The sequence below is a fragment of the Astatotilapia calliptera genome, chromosome 4 (assembly GCF_964374335.1).
Source record: "Astatotilapia calliptera chromosome 4, fAstCal68.1, whole genome shotgun sequence".
Classification (NCBI taxonomy): domain Eukaryota; kingdom Metazoa; phylum Chordata; class Actinopteri; order Cichliformes; family Cichlidae; genus Astatotilapia; species Astatotilapia calliptera.
The window spans coordinates 32,539,930-32,553,316 of NC_137425.1; the positions used below are offsets into that span (position 1 = coordinate 32,539,930).

Here is a 13,387-nt window from a genome sequence, read left to right on the forward strand (position 1 = left end):
TCTCTATCCGAGGACCAGTAAAGCAGCTGAGGTCCGACTGTGGGACCAACTTTCTGGGAGCGTGCAAGGAGCTCGGAATAACTTCAAAACACTGCGGCAACCAGGAAATTCAAGACTTTTTATCCAAGACTGAATGCACATGGATCTTCAACCCTCCTCATAGTTCTCATATGGGAGGAAGTTGGGAGCGCATGATCGGCATCGTGAAGCGCATACTGGACTCTATGCTAACTGTCAACTCAGTTTGCCTGTTGACCCATGAGGTTCTCGTTACCCTTCTAGCAGAGGTAACCGCTATTGTAAACTCTCGACCGCTACTACCAGTCTCATCAGATCCAGATTGCCCCCTTCTTCTTACGCCTGCTACCCTCCTTTCGCAGAAAACTGGATTACCACCTACACCACCCGGACACTTTGACAATAAAGATATGTTCGGACGCCAATGGAGACAAGTGCAACATCTTTCAAATGTCTTCTGGCACCGTTGGAAAACACAGTACCTGCCGACACTCCAAGAGCGAAGAAAATGGCAATCTGTGAGTCAAAACCTTCAAAAGGGAGATCTAGTTCTTCTAAAGGACAGTCGAGCTAAAAGAAACCACTGGCCCATGGGGGTGGTTGTTGAGACCTTTCCTAGCCAAGACGGACATGTCAGAAAGATTGAGGTAAAGGTCACTTCTGGAGGAATATCTAAAACCTTCTTAAGACCAGTGACAGAGACTGTATTCCTGCTGCGAAATACTAATAGAGACATTGATCCTTAAAGATGGTGATGACATCCAATAGATGTCAGACGGGGAGTGTGCTGGTGTAGTTCTTCTTCCCACCAGCAAGAGTCGCTACAGTTCTTTCATGCCAAGATTTGTTTGTTATTAGCTGTAGAGTTAGTAATGCAGCACACTTTGAGAAAAGACTGACTCAGCATGTTGTTCAGATAAACATCTGCATCCATCCTCTTCGTTGTTTTACAGAAAGCATCGCCTGTGAGTATTTAAGTTGAACAAGAGTTAATGCAACTATATTTGCTATTATTTATGCACTTTTATGGTTAAAGGTGTACTGTATTCAGATTTACTTTCTTTCCAATGTTAGCTAGTTTAGCCAACTGATTTGCATTATCGTGTGAATATATAGGCTGAATATTGCTTATTTCTTCTGTTTGTAGTTTCACTCTGTTGATAATTGAAGGCAGCGTCAATAAAAGGGACAATACACCTGTCAGTTGTCGAGGAGTTTATCTATCTGCATAACTGTATCCAGTGTAGCAGTGAGGGCAGAATACTCTCCAAAGCATACATGATAGCAGCTCACACACTGCTGTCTCATGTGGAAACTGGTGCTGTTGCACCTGAAGCAGAATAAGATTCAAGGTTCCCACTGAGGAATTAAAGGCTCTTTAAACAAATTATCCCAAGGAAGATTAGTAAAAAAAAAATCAGGCGATTAAAACTTGTAAAGCTAAAGAACAAATAGCATCTCTAAACCATTTCCTCAGAGGGAAAACGTGATGAAACATTTGATTTGGACAAAGAACTACCAGCATTTCACTGTGGATGTCTCGATAAAAGTTTCACAAAAGGTTTGAGTCTGTTTCCTGAATTTTCTTTCTGCCCCAGTGAAAGCAACTGCCTATTTTCTCTGATTTGCATTTTTACAGAGGAGGATTCAAAATGCCCAAACACACCTCAACACACACCAAGAATATTGGACTTTTCAATGAGATTTTTTAACAAGATTCAAAATGTATGTGACATTTTCTTTACTTGTGGTCTCACATTTGTACACCCAGTTGTGGAGACTCAGATTTGAACCACATATGTTAACATATACGGACTTACCACCGAGTCGACTGAAGTGTCATTAAGAAAAACAGTAAATACAGGCCGGCCTGAGGGTTTCTGTATTAACAAACGGTTCTGGCTTTGTTCCCAGTACCTCTTCAAAAAAGTGATAATTATGATCATGAGGTATTTCATTTTGAAGTGATAAAGCAGTTTAACCGAGGTAAATTACAGGCAACTTTTTCTGAGTGATACGAGCACAAACATGGACTTGTGCACAATGGAAAACGTCAAAAGTATTTTGTTGACTAATGTGTAATCATTAAATTCTCTTCACATAAAGATACTTACAGACAATTTCAATCAGTATTTTTTGATCAAATGTTGGGTTTTACATCTATTTCTAGTGAAGTCAAAGCATCACACTAGAAGCTGCCCTCACCAAGTGTTAATATGTGGAGAGCCAGGACTAAGAATGTTTCATGTATTCAAGTTTTAAAGTAATTGGAGTTTTGCTATGATCTTTTTTAATATTAGCGTCTTCTTGGATTATTTGACAGGTCCAGGGGACAGACCATCAAAGGTCTGTTTTAGCTTAGTTTAGTTATTGCGTTTACTCTCCTACATACCAATGCTCATTGGTTTCCCCAGCTAGCTTGTAGTCCTTATTGTCCCATGTGATTAATAAATCTATTTTCTTGAACCATTATGGAAGGACAGGCCCCTGCACGGTATGTGCCACCGGCAGATAGCGGAGGTGGCTGATACCCAGAAATCCTACCAGTGGCTGGACAAAGCTGGATGAAAGACAGCACAGAGGCACTAATCATGACAGCACAGGTACAAGCTCTGAGCACAAGATCCATAGAGGCTGGGGTCTATCACACCAGGCAAGACCCCAGGCTGTGTAAAGATGCCCCAGAGACAATCCAGCACATAACAGCAGGGTGTAAGATGCTAGCAGACAAGGCATACATGGAACGCCATAACCAAGTGGCCGGCATAGTGTACAGGAACATCTGTGCCGAATATGGCCTGGAAGTCCGGAGGTCAAAATGGGACCTCCGGACTTGCAACGAGAGCTTAACTTCTGTCTGGCTAGCTTGCCCTGCGCTCAGTGAATCTGCATTTGACTAATCCGCCTAGGCTGCACTGTCGAGCGCAGATCCACTGAGCGCTCAACACAGACAGCATCGTCAGAAGGAAAGTCGATAAAATAAATTAAAAATTTTGTATTGTTCGATACATATGCGTACCGCACTGTATCGAATGGTTCAATATCGATACAAGTATCGTGCACCCCTAATATATATATATAATTTTAAAAAACACCCAGCACGCCCCTGCGGGCGGTTTATCCTTCAAGCTCGGGTCCTCTACCAGAGGCCTGGGAGCTTGAGGGTCCTGCGCAGTATCTTAGCTGTTCCCAGGACTGCGCTCTTCTGGACAGAGATCTCCGATGTTATTCCCGGGATCTGCTGGAGCCACTCGCCTAGCTTGGGAGTCACCGCACCTAGTGCTCCGATTACCACGGGGACCACCGTTACCTTCACCCTCCACATCCTCTCGAGCTCTTCTCTGAGCCCTTGGTATTTCTCCAGCTTCTCGTGTTCCTTCTTCCTGATATTGCTGTCATTCGTACAGTAAATTGTCTGGATTCTCTGAATCTGTTATTATGAAATGTCTCAAATCTTTGAAATGTTTACTTTGAAGAATGATACTTGTAAATTGACTCGTCCACTGTGGAATGTTCTTGTTTTACCCAATCATGTTATTACTCATCTTAACCCTGAAATGTTTCACATTTTTAGCTTTACATAAATCTTCAAGTCCTTTGCTTTCTCAGCTCATTTGAAATTGAATTTGAATTGTCAACTTAAATGAATCATAAATCCAAATGATTTGAAAATCACATAATTTTGTTTATATTTCCATTTTATACAGCTACCCACAATTTTTAATGTAAGGCTAATGCTACAGATGAACTGTGGCTACTCGGCTCAACACACAGCTCTTCTAGCAGTTAAAAGTTGGCTGTTCATCAGAAAAGTCTGCTTTTCTCTGTGAAAGAGTCCCTGCATCTGGTCCATTTGTCAATTAAGACATGCTTTCCCTCAGAAACACTCTTAGTAGACTAGTTTAAATTGGTTCCTAAATACCCGGGGGTCAGCTGGGGGATAGGGGCAAGATCTGAGAACACAGCTGCTGAGGCTGTTATCATATGTTCTTTCATCAGTATTTTTTTTTTATTCTTTTTTGTCTGCACTGTTAAGTTCATTGAATGGTCAAACTGTTTCAGAAAGTCCAAATGAAAATTTGGTACAGTAACTGTAATGTCACAGTACTGACTTTGCTAAATATCATGGATTTCTTTCTTACTGTAGAGGTTTTGGCTTTGTACACAGTAGACTGTAAATTCTAATTAAATGGAGAGTCTAAATGTTTGACTTGACAAGATGGAATGGATTTCTCACGCTGCAAACTGCCCTTACTTGTTTTGGCACCTGAACACCATCAGCTCATGTTTCAATTCTACGGGATTAAATGCCAGAAGAATTTAACCGGCTATCTAAACAGAGTATCAGCTATACAAAGTAAACCCTCGGTAATAGCATCTAATCCCTCACAGGGTTTTCACTTTAAATTTTGTCATAATGATGATGTCTTTGAAAGTTTTAATGTAAGCTCATGCGGTTGGCAGATTTCTAGCAGATCTTTTTTCTGGGCTGTTGTTGCTGTGGTTTAGGTGAAACGTCTAGTAAAAACATACTTGGATGGTTAAACATATTCTGTATTCCTTTGGTTCACTGCTGTGTTCTGAAATTTTATGATAACTTCTTTCAGTGTCAACATCATGTTTACAGTACGCAAAAAAAACAGCACACAGGTTTGTTGTGTGACCGGAGTGAATTGTGAAAGTACTTTTTAACAATATGCAAAACACATATAAACAATGTGCCATATGCCAACCATAACAATATTCAACTGTGTATTGTGTCAGTCTGTCCCTCTTTAGCTGGAGAGCTCAACTCTCTCCATTCACTCTACAGTGCATGAGGAAGCATTATGGCAGCACCCAAATCACAGTCAGTGTAATTAAATGTGACAACCAGTGGTGAAAGAGGTTCCTCTGCTTAAGTAAACAAAACAATGCAGCATTGTGGAAATGCTGTACTGCAAGTAAAATGTAACTATTGAAACTTCTGTGCCACTGTGGTTGATACTTTGTTATTATATATGATATGTTGCTAAATACACTGTTACTGTTAGAGATATTAACACAACACGTAGCCAAAGTTTCAAATAATGAGGTCATATTTCCAATTAATTTTTGGCACTTCAGTTGGTCATACAAAATTTAGACAACAACAAGCAGTTGTCTTAAACAGTTAGCAGTGCAACCTCCCTGAGGTTTCTTCCTGTTAAAAGGGAGTTTTTCCTTCCCACAGCTGCCAAGTGGTGGCTCATAGGGGCCGTCTAATTGCTGGGGTTTTCTCTGTATTATTATATTATTATTGTTGTTGTCTTACCTTCAACTTAACTTGAGTTGTGGCACTATATATAAAAATAGACCTAAATTGAATTGAATTGCTGTGCCCCTTTTTATTCCTCCATATCTATACCGTTATGATGGAATGATCACTTGGAGCAAAAGTGATCAAATGAGATAATATACAATAAAAATCTGTAACCACATGTCACCAGTTATGTTACATTTTGCCAAATTCTAACTAATGCAACATTGCCATTATGAATGTGTTTGTAGGGAGTACCCCTTACAGACAGCTTCATCTCTCAAGAATACTCTTAAGCCTTTCTGACATGTGATAATAGGAAAAGCACAGTTATAGATGAATAATGGTGGCTTTACATGCTTCAGTTTTATGATCATCATGTTATACACTCTTGTACGCTGTGACACCATCATGAGTTACTGGAACTCCTGCAAAGACAAGAGTTACCTTAATGTTATCAGGAACACCTGTTCTTTTTCTGCAACAACAAGTCAAAACATCTGCTGTGAAAATGATCTATTGGCCACCCATTCCACCTCTTACTCAGCAACAAAATACACACTAAACATACAGCCACCCTGGCACACCTGAACAAAGGAGATGTATCCTTTTTATCTCTGTTTATCACGATGGTGAGCCTGGCTCAGTAAACCATACCTGGATGGTCACAGTAGCAGATACATGCAGGTGTGCTTGAAACCTTGACCCTTCTTCAAACTCTCTTGTATACATGTGCAACCTACGCAATGTACAAACATGCAAACCCATCACAGTCTCTCTTTCTCTTTCCTTGTCTCACACACGGCATCCCCCCTTTCCAGTCTCTCATACACACACACACCTAAGGAGACACACGTGGGAGGGTTGACGCCGGGCTGTCTGCAGTGCATTCAGGAGTATTGTTATTAACTGCAGTGTGAATAGAGGCGGCAATAGAGCCGGCTGCTGCAGAGCTGCAGGGCTCGCCTTTGTTCTGCACTCCATAATGGCATGCCATAATTACAGTCTTAGCAGAAAAGATACGCAGGCACCGTCTACCTTACCCCTTGCCTCACCTCACCTTGCTGGGTAACACAGGCACATGCAGTTAAACGCCTCTATTATGTGTGAACTCTTGTTAACAAGTACGTTTGTGTTGTGTGTCACTGAGATGTGTTCACACTTACTTATTGGAAAATGCTAAGGCTTGTCCTGTTCCAGCTCTTTTTTTTCTCACAGTCTTTTAAAGAAGTCACACGGCATGAAAGGATAAAATTACTCAAACATTCAGCACGCTAATCACTAATACGTCTTTTCTTGATACGTCTTTATGATTGGCTTATCGATGATGGCATCACAATTGTAATTCAAACTGGACATCTATTGTACCTAAACTGATGAACTAAAAGTTTAGCACTATACCTGCCAACGTTGTTGATATTTTCTTTGCAGCCAAATCAACTCCACCAAGATATGAAGTCTACATAAGCTTTAAATGTTCCCTGTTATAGAAGGCCCCAGGAGATTAGAGCATCCTTTAAATAATGTATGTTGCATGATGAACATCATCCAAAATCTAGCTGCAGTGATCCCACAAGTCTTGGTTTTTTGGAGTTGGTAAAAACTGACCCTAAATTGACCTTTAAGCAGATTTTTTTTTTTCTGATGGTTGCTGAAATCCAAAATACGTTGGCAAGAACAAAATAATTTAAGCAGAATAATTTTTAAAAGCTGAAACATATCTAGATAATCACACTCAAAAGTTGTTATTACAGTGTAGTAAACACTGCTCGCAAAGATTAAGGGAATGCTTTTTAATGGTAAATGGACTGGTTCTTATATAGCGCTTTTCTACTCTTCTGAGCTCAAAGCGCTTTACACAACTTGTGCATTCACCCATTCCCACAAGCACATTGTTCTAAGTAGCATTCACATACATTCATACTCCGATGCATGCATTGAAGAGCAATTAGGGGTTACTATCTTGCCCAAGGATACTTGGCATGCAGACTAGGGGAAGCCAGGAATCGAACCACAAACCTTCCGATCAGTAGATGACCTGCTCTACCACCTGAGCTACAGCCACCCCCTAGCCTTAAACAGAGTGAAGCAACGCCTGGGATATTAATCTGGTTAGTTAAGTAGGAGATTGGGTAGTTGATCATTTCCTGACTAGTTTTAAATTTTGCTAATATCACTGTCACCACTGGTAGCATTAGGGAAATACCTGGACCCTACAGAGGTTTGCACAGGTAGTCATTCTCCTCCAGGATGGCACATGACAGTGACATCACATATGACATCAAGAGCATGGAGGAGAATACATCCAGCAAGACCGGTATTTGCTCCTTTGTACAAGGAGGAACAGGATGAGCACTGCTGGAGCTACAATAGGCCTCCATCAGGTCACTGGTTTGAATGCCTCTAGAAGCAGGTGGGGGCTGACAGTCAGGAGTACCATTTTAAGTTGATACAATGAAAGTTCAGCAAAACAGACCAGAATGCCACTTTTTTTTCACTATGATTTCTGGTTTGTCTTTGAATTCAGCCCTCTGTAGGTTGATCATTCTTATTTCCATCAAACAACATGACATCCTTTCATTCCTAACACATGACGCTCTCCGTATGAGTATGGATATTCAGCATGACATTTTTCCATTGAGATCTGATGTGTTTTCAAATTATTCCTTTAACTTTTTTGGCACGGTGTAGAAATGAGGACAATGGTGGAGAATGCTTGTGGGTTCTCAGTGATCCGGCTCATCTTGAGAGCTTTAAAAAAGAAGGTAATTAGACTTGTTTGTAAGATGTTTCATCTAATATCCAATAGACTTCTTCAGCCTTGTTAGGATGAGAGGTCAAAGACCTTCACAACTGCTAAAAATTTCCAAAAACAAATTCAGAAAGTTCAAAGTTCAAAATAAAAATGTAACTCTGAATTAGTCTGGTGGATGTCAAGAAAACAAATAATTTTGCAAAGACTCAAAGAAATAAAACTTAAAGGAGAGAAGGATATTTTTAAACTGGTGAAGTCTATGCCTTAAGCAGGAAATAGGGGGGCATGAGAAATATGCTGAGCCATTTCTGCCATTGAATCTCTGGTTTCTTCATTGAAACAGTGACATGGTAGTAAGATGTCATCTTAAACCAACTTAATGGGGACAGCCAGTGTGTAATGAAACAAACTTGGTTCTAGCTGTTTCTACATTTCTACTTCTCAGCCACTACAGCACATCAAACTATGCCAGCAGCACACAATGGCATTTGTGTAACATTTTTGGCACATCTGTTTTGCAGTTGAAAAAATATGAGATTTGGCTAAATATATAAATATATTAATAATGTGCTTGAACTGAAATAAGCTTAGTCTTTTTTAAAAGCCACTCTTCATAAAAACACAATCCATGCCACTTGTATCTTTGCACTGTCCTTGTACACACTTAATAGGAAGCACATAGTTAGTCTTGGTTCTTATCTAAGCATTCGATTCAATGTAATTTTATTTATACTGCGTCAAATCATCACAACAGTCGCCTCAAGGTGATGTAGACCCTATAAGCAGCAAGAAGACTGTACTGCCTAGTGACTGACAACCTTATTTTGAAAAGAAAAATACTTCCAACACTGGGCTACACTCATGTAAACATCTTTTACATGAGTTTTAACCCAACATTTCAAACTAGATCATCATTTGTGCTGTGCCTCTAGCTTTTCTACAACTTGTCTGTCACATAGCCATATTTCAACAACAGATGTACCTCGATCAGGGGCATTTTAGAAGAAGAAGAATTGAATTGAATTGAATTGAATTGAATTGAATTGAATTGAATTGAATTGAATTGAATGATGTGGTGTGCTTTGGGATGTTTGACCTCTCTTGGATAATGCCAAAAGCCTTACAGTATTATAGCAGCTGCTGGAGACCATACCACAATTACAATGAAAGTGAACGGACGACTGGAACTACAAATGAATAGTAATGTTAGTCCAGGGAAAACAGAATGATTAACTTCATGAGGAAAGTGTATGGAAATTTTTGGTTTGAAATTTTGCTGCCCACAAGTGGCTACAACTGATTACTCACACAGGAAGAAAGCCATGTGTTTGTTCCACCCCACCCTTTATATTCCAGTGGTGATTTTGTTGCTGATTTTAGTCTCTCAACAGAAGTATTAGTATTGTGAATCTGAAAACACTCACAGACTGTCATAAGCAATCAGTTTTTGTATTTCGATGTGAAGATGTGCTGTAGTAAAATAGTGTCAGTTTATCTCACTCATCTTGATTTTCTTTCTCCCTGAAGGGGTAAACTGACCTGCTCATGTCCCCACAAGCTGCCTCATTTGAGTCTCTGTCTGTCTGGCGGACAGCAACTCATCTCTCCCTGACAATCGATGACAAATTACCTTCCTTCAGGCCAGCAAATCCATGTGGGTGCTTGAAAGCTGTTATCGGTCTGTCTTATTTGTTGAATAAAAGGTGCAGGCAGAGTAGATCAGTTATAATTCATCTCACATCTACTTCATAGTATACAGTGTGGCCAGAATAAAGCATAGCTCAATTTTGGGTTACATGATAAAATTTTCATTAGACTTCCACTGAAATCAACTAGATGACTAAAAGAACTTTTATCTTTCAGACTTGCACAACTGACTTTAAAGGATAACTGCACCTCTATCCAGTCCTGGCAACTCATTACCTTTCCTTTGAGTCTGCATTACAAAGAAAAAAGAAGAAGAAGAAAGAAAGAAAATTTGACGACTTAGCAAGACTGTACGACTAAATAACAGCATTGACACAGCGAAGGTGGGTGTGCCTGGTGCTCGGAGAGGTGAAATCAGGGAAGGGAGGAATGTTGGCTGTAGATGAAAGCTGGAGCACAGGCTGGGATGTGTAATAAGTCTCCACATATCAGCCTGTTGGTATAATAAGCCGGATCCTAGAGGCAGTAGAAGAGAAAAGAGAAAGATACATGCCAAGACATCTCTCAGTTGGATGCATTCTCTCCTCCTCCTCTTTACTGTCTTTCTGTATTTGTCTGCAGTACCTTCAAATTATTGCGTTTTCCAGCTGGCACGGCAAAGGCTATATTGTCAAAACAGTACAGTTTCATTCTAATGGGAGCTTTTCAACAACATTATTTGATATTTGTTGGTTCATGTTTCACATTCAATTCAGCCAACTTTATTGGTATCACAAAAAACTTCCAATAAAAGAAAATGAATTCAATTGTTTTTATCGGTATCGTTCTAATTCTCTAGTTCTTTAACTGTTAAGTGTTACGTCAGAGAATCAGTGTCAGTAAATCTACTGTATTAAACAAGATATTCTAGCATTTTAAACTCCATAGAAGGACCTAAGTTTTATCAGCCAGCTGAAGTATATTTTAGCAAGGAAAATGTCATGTGCCCATGATTGTTATTAGTCCTTTATTTATCCAGGTAAAAAATCTCATTTTCAAGAGAGACCTGGCAGATGTACTACACTGTTGTGTTTACTGCAGTAGCTGCTCGAGGTGAAGCTCGTTTTTGCAACTTATACTCATTATATTTTAAGGCTACTTACAAAGAAATCTAAATATTGTTATCTTAGAACAGATATATTTGATTAGATTTGTTTTATTAATATTTGTATTGGCATTCAAATAAAAAAGACACATTAAAACATTGCTTATACCAAATGAATCATCTTGTTCTGATCCTGTTTTTTTGTTTTGTTTTGTTTAATTATCTTGAGACATTTATGTTGATATCTCCCTAAATACACAAAGGTGTAAAGCACACAAAAAGGCAGATGAGTCGACATTTGGAGGAAGGCAAGTCACAGCCAAAGTATAAACCTGGAGCCTTGACTTCAAGTCAACTTTTACGGTTCACTTTACTGTCGCTTTCTCTTAATTTTGATTAAAGTTGGGAAAACGATCAGGTAAAATATGTGTTTTGTGATGTTAACACATTAGAAAGCTCCAGTTTCCAAGTTCAGTGTGTGCAACATCCTCACTGTGTAAAGCTGCCAGTACTAGCACACACTTTCACACGACTGTTAGGTGTCTAATAACTGCTTTAACAAATGGCCTTTGTTTTTCAGACTGATGGAGACGTATCTGAAAGTTTGCCATTGTCAGCATATTGATCAGCCTGTTACAGTAACAGTCAATATTTCAACCTGACTTAAAGGTTCAGATAACGACCTATATTTTTGCCAATAATATGTTGGTTGTCTTGGAGACAGAGGCTTTGGGAGGGCAAAATGAAAGTATACACAGGCGGTAACCCAGTAAATTTACTTAACATACATTAATTCTTTACTTGAGTATTTTAATTTTATGCTACTTTTTAGTCTATATTAAATTCAGTAGGAAATGTTTTACATTTTACTTCATTTTACAGTATTTATGTGACACCTGTAGAAACCCATTCCTTTAGAAAAGTGTTGGACTTTTGAAAAACCATTTTCTTTATTCAGCTCACCAATAATAATATTTTTACACAATGTTTCAAATGTTGAGCCTCAGATGTTGCGAAACATCTACTTCTCATATATGAGTGCTGTAAAATATCCAAGTACTTCCTCTGGAATCATTTAATATGGCCTAACTCCAAACTCAAAGAGAGTAGTGGGGCCGCATCAAAAATGAAATGTTTATAATACACATATGAATGTACAGTAAGTAATCTGTGCAACTGAGATCATCTGAAAACATTTGTTCCTGCTCCACCTCCTGAGTGTCAAAATAGAGACACAACACACAATAAATAGTTTGATGATTTCAAAATGATTATTTAAATTTAACTTTTCAGTAAAGCTGGGATTAGCGCAAAGTCAAAATGTTTAGAACCCCAATAAAGACCATTGTTCTCCTGTAATGTCCCTGCCCTATAAACCTGCCTTTACAAATAAGAAGCGCTCCAAATGACCTGAGTAATCAGCTACTTAAAATACCTTAGCTGACACATCACTGTTATTACCAGTACTGTCATCACTGACACTTCGTGGGCTTCCTTTCATTTCTGCATCATAAGAGAATGTAATCAATACAGTGATGATTCTCAATATATCAGTAAATTTCATTCAAACCTAAAAGCATGTTGTATCAGAGCTTGCAAACAGCTGGAATTTGTGATTATACGTCATGATACAGTAGTAGGTCTTAATTTCCATTATTACGCTTAATTCCCCCTTTTTTAAAATTTGATCACAATCGAACGATCCTGCTGACTTTATCTCACGTCATTCTACTTTTTTCTTTTCGTTTAATTAGCAGCATGCCCACAGTCCGGGATTTCCACCGCAGATGAGCATAATGACCATGACTTCAGCGAAATTACAGTGTCCGAGCTTCTGCTCTGCCAAAATCACAAGTTTTGAGTTTCTCTGGAAGGGCAGTGTTTGTTATGATTGTCCTCCAGGTGTGGGGCCGCAGTCAGTGTGTGTGTGTGTGTGTGTGTGTGTGTGTGTGTGTGTGTGTGTGTGTGTGTGTGTGTGTGTGTGTGTGTGTGTGTGTGTCGTTTCTACATTAACGTTTTGCTTAAATGAAAATGAAAGAAATAGAGCAATAACTTGAGAACTTTTTTTTGCTCTGACAGTGTGTTTAATAAAAAATATTATAAAATAAAAACATTTAAAAACACCAACTTTTCGCCAGCATCTTATAAATATCAATCATCCTCATCCGCCTTATTTGGCTTTCTGGCAAACAGGAAGAATTTTATTTTGGGAAGGAGTTTAATGAGGCGATCTGTCTGCTGCTCTCAGAATTCCTAATGACTTTAAAATAGGTTATGTATACATTTTATTGTTATTTCTGCCAGAGGGTTCGAACATCCTGTACAATAAATTCCTGTTAATACAATGTACTTTAAAAAGTTTAGCACCAATTCCGTTAAACACCAGAGGACATTTACGTCCTCGCAGATTAAAGAAGCGAATCGTTTTCACAGTAATAAATACACATCAACCCAAAAATAAGCTCGTCAGTCAGTATTAATAAAATGCCTTCGTTAAACTGTTGTGATCCAAGCAGTTGTTGACCTCATGAAAGGAAAATATGTCTGCAGTTTTTTATTTATTTATTTTTGTACATGTTGTCACACTTGCGGAAAAATGTTTTAA

At 38.9% G+C, this 13,387-nt stretch overlaps 1 protein-coding gene across 1 annotated transcript in view; it reads right to left on the minus strand.

The window, feature by feature from the left end:
• LOC113021409 (G2/M phase-specific E3 ubiquitin-protein ligase-like) overlaps positions 1-13,387 on the minus strand; it is a 258,658-nt gene that overhangs the window by 139,400 nt on the left and 105,871 nt on the right. The gene's annotated exons all lie outside the window — the stretch shown is intronic.